The sequence below is a fragment of the Populus euphratica genome, unplaced genomic scaffold (assembly GCF_000495115.2).
Source record: "Populus euphratica unplaced genomic scaffold, PopEup_1.0 scaffold20.1, whole genome shotgun sequence".
NCBI classification, from domain to species: domain Eukaryota; kingdom Viridiplantae; phylum Streptophyta; class Magnoliopsida; order Malpighiales; family Salicaceae; genus Populus; species Populus euphratica.
This window is the reverse complement of record NW_011499854.1, coordinates 2,570,893-2,574,508: the sequence shown is the minus strand read 5'-3', so window position 1 is coordinate 2,574,508 and position 3,616 is coordinate 2,570,893. Positions and strand designations below refer to the sequence as shown.

At 35.1% G+C, this 3,616-nt stretch overlaps 1 pseudogene; it reads right to left on the bottom strand.

Moving 5' to 3' along the window:
* Positions 1 to 2,195, bottom strand: LOC105122699 (40S ribosomal protein S11-like; annotated as a pseudogene).
* Between the last annotated feature and the right edge of the window lie 1,421 nt (positions 2,196 to 3,616).

Here is a 3,616-nt window from a genome sequence, read left to right as displayed (position 1 = left end):
AGAAAAACTACAAGGCCCCGGGTCTTTTACCATTGCATCTTCTGTAACGGCACTATGAAATCGCACAATGATATTTATTTTTTTGCTTTTTTTTTTCTTGCTCTTGATTTTTTTTTTATTTGATCCTCTCTCATTTATCCTCTTGCGATTGTCTTTGACGCTTTGTTTGTAAGGGATGTCAATTTCTTAGAGAAAAAAATAACATTTCATCATTTTTCTCGGCCTTGATGTTGCAAGATATTGTTTAGGTTTCTCATTTTTCAGGAAATCAAAAATCAGGACTATAATTGATAAATGGGAAGAAACAAGTCCCTCGAAGAAAAGAAAAACAGAACAGGTGTGAGTTTCAACTTTCAAGGGGTGGAGAGAGGAGGAAAGAAAAAGGAAATTTGACCACCCACAGGGAGAATCTAACGCCACACGCCACCAAGAAGCTTCCTAGGAAACCAAGGACGGCTGGGTTTGGAAGTAGTAGGAGGCCGCACATGTCGCCTAAAAGCGGCGGAGTGAACTCTTACATAACAGATCACCCAAAAACCATTATGGCTGTAACACCAGCATAAACAGGAAAGATAGAAGTTAAACTTCACATTCCTGTGAAGGCCTTCTTCCCACCAGCAAAAGAACCAGCAGGAATCACTTTCACCACACTCCATAACAGCAAGAAGAAAAATTATGAATTGAAGATCAAAACTGCACGTACATAACAGCAAAATCACCTTCATGATAATGATATAAAACATATGAAATTTGGATCAAAATTTAACCTGCATTGCCCGATGATAACATGATCACCTTCCTTCACACGGAAGCATGGAGATATATGTGCTGGAATATGTGAATGCCTCTTCTCATATCCAAGGGGGGGAAGATAAATGATATTTAACCTCCAATCGAGTGATAATATGCACTGAAAACACCAAAACCGAAGCTAGAGTAGACCTTTGGTCTTTCTTGACCCAGTGAAGATAATTCCGCCGCACAATGATGGTCCTCACCATTATGACAGGTTCCGGCTAAGATACGACCTCGAATAGAAACAGTGCCACTGAAGGGGCATTTCTTACTAATGTAAGTTCCTGTCAATAGCATGAGGAACATAATATCAAAAAAATTCATATCCTACCAAAATATCACGTGGAAGGGGAAGTCGCAGTGATATGAAAAAAGGCACATGAAAGCGGAGTAAACATGTGAATCAAGTTGCCAACGAAGAACATGGCATGAGCAAGAAAGGATGAAAAGACAACAAGCATGGTAACATATAAATAGCATTTCAAAAGAAACGGCGCCCATGGCACTCTGAACCTGTAATTCCTAAAAAAAATGATTTTCCAAAACATTCAATAACTATTTAAACTCCATATAGTCATCGACATGGTTCTTATTCCTCCAGATCACAAATTGACTTGTAACAGAGCAAATGTTATTGTTCCATGTCCTACGTACTCGACAAATTTAAACAACTCAGTTATAGGAAGTCTGCTCTCAGCATGGTTTCCTAAATCTCTGCCCTTCGACCACATAACATAGCAACTAAAAACCAACTAATTATATCCACATCAATAAATAAACTCATCCCTAATTCTTGCTACACGTAATGCAAAAATCTATATCTACATCAATAAATAAAATCAAAATGTACAGGTAAATAACCATCCATATCTACAATCCTACGTTAGAAGGACACACCTTTGGCTACTAGACTCTAGCATCCATAAACATTAGTTCCCACAACTAGAATTAGTAGAAAAGACAAACCTTCAATGGCTTCTCGAGGAATCTTGAAACTCAATCCGATACTCTTCCAGAATCTGCTTCCACCTTTACCAGGCCTCTTTCCTTTCCCAGACTTCTTTGAACTGCCACAAACACACAAAAACAAATCAAAAAACACAAAACATCAAAAACCCCACATCAAATAAAAACACCCCATAACAGAAAGCTTGGTTCTTTTATTGTTCTTATACATTACCTAAGAAACACTCTGGGTTGTTTTAAAAATGCCTTCTCAGTCTATAACACAGAAATAAAGAAACCATAATATGAGCCCATAAAAAGATCGAAAACGAAACGCTTTTGAAGTAGAAGCAGTGAATAGAAAGAGCGAGTGTGTGTGTGAAGAGAACCTGCTCAGCCATGTTTGAAAGCTCTTTGTTTTCTCTGCAGAGGCAAGACATACAAAAGAGAACTTCCTCTGCTGAGATGAGAGAGCTTTAAAGTTTAAACCCTTGTTAGCTTGACACGTGTAGCAGTTTATTTTTGCATTTTAAAAATATTTTTTTTTAATTTAAATAATTTTGTTATATTTTCAGATATTTTGAATATATATATATATATATATTATTTTTATTTTTTAATAAAAAACACGACCACAACTTGTACTAAAATGTACGATAATAATAAGGGTAGTAGTTCCTGCCTACTTTCAATCAACTTAAAGGTTGCTGTTATTATTATTTTTTCCTTATATCTAGACCCATGTAAAAATTATTAGCTTACTGATTTTTTTATCTTTTATTAATTCAATTAATATAGAAATTTGCATAAGGGAGAAGCTTCTAAAACTTCTCAGAAGTTTCGATTGAAGTAGGATTAAAAAACAAGCTGCTCTGTGGAACGAAAAACGAGAAGGGTGTATTTTTTATTTTTTTTTGTGTGAGTGTTTATTCGTTTTTATAAGAATAGTTTCTCTTAGAAAAAAAATTGTATACAAAGTATTGTTTATGATAAATAAACAAAATATTCATATAACAATGCATTAGAAATGCTGGTTATCGATGCCTCTTAATGACCTTTTTATTATTTTATTTAGGAAGCCTATTGTGGTAATTTCAAGTCGTATGAGCAGGTTAATTATTGAAATAAACAAAATTGGCAATGCCCTCAAAACCTTGCTGCTTCTGACCCTGTGAAGTCCACGGTAAGATTTTGAGTACTTATTAGATATCCATCAAGCATCCATGCTATCCAAAAAGACCTTTGGCAATACCCTCAGAACCTTACTGCTTCTGCGAAGTCCATGGTAAGATTAGATCTTTCAGTACAAGGATCCACAGGGAGAGGAAGACTGACATAAGCGCAAATCCTATAAATAGTTTTGTTAATGCCAATGCTAACTTCTCTCTCAATACTTGAAAACCCTTCTAATTTCTGACATGAAGTTTTGCCTTGTTTCCCCCATTGCGGCAAACCACGTGATAAGGAGAGAACATGGATGGTACAAGCGGTTGAATAGGAGAGTGTGCATGATTTTTTTTAAAATTGAATAGGAGAGTGTGCATGATTTTTTTTTTTTAAAAAAAAACCCTCATTTTTTTTTATATATATGCTTTATATAAATGCAATTTTTCTAACTTATAAAATTATTTATTTAATGCACGTCAAGTTTGGGTTTGGGTTAAGTTTTGAGTCGGGAAGGCACTATTCACCTTTTGACTTCAAATATCACTGGAACCAAAACAACTAAAAATAATTTATACACATGAACTTAAATTTAACAATACTTACTTAAACATATGAGAATCCTCAAATCTACCACAAAAAAATCTTTTGCATGTTCTGATCACCGAGTACAAATCACCTTAGCCCCCCAGTATGCAACGAGCGCATTAAA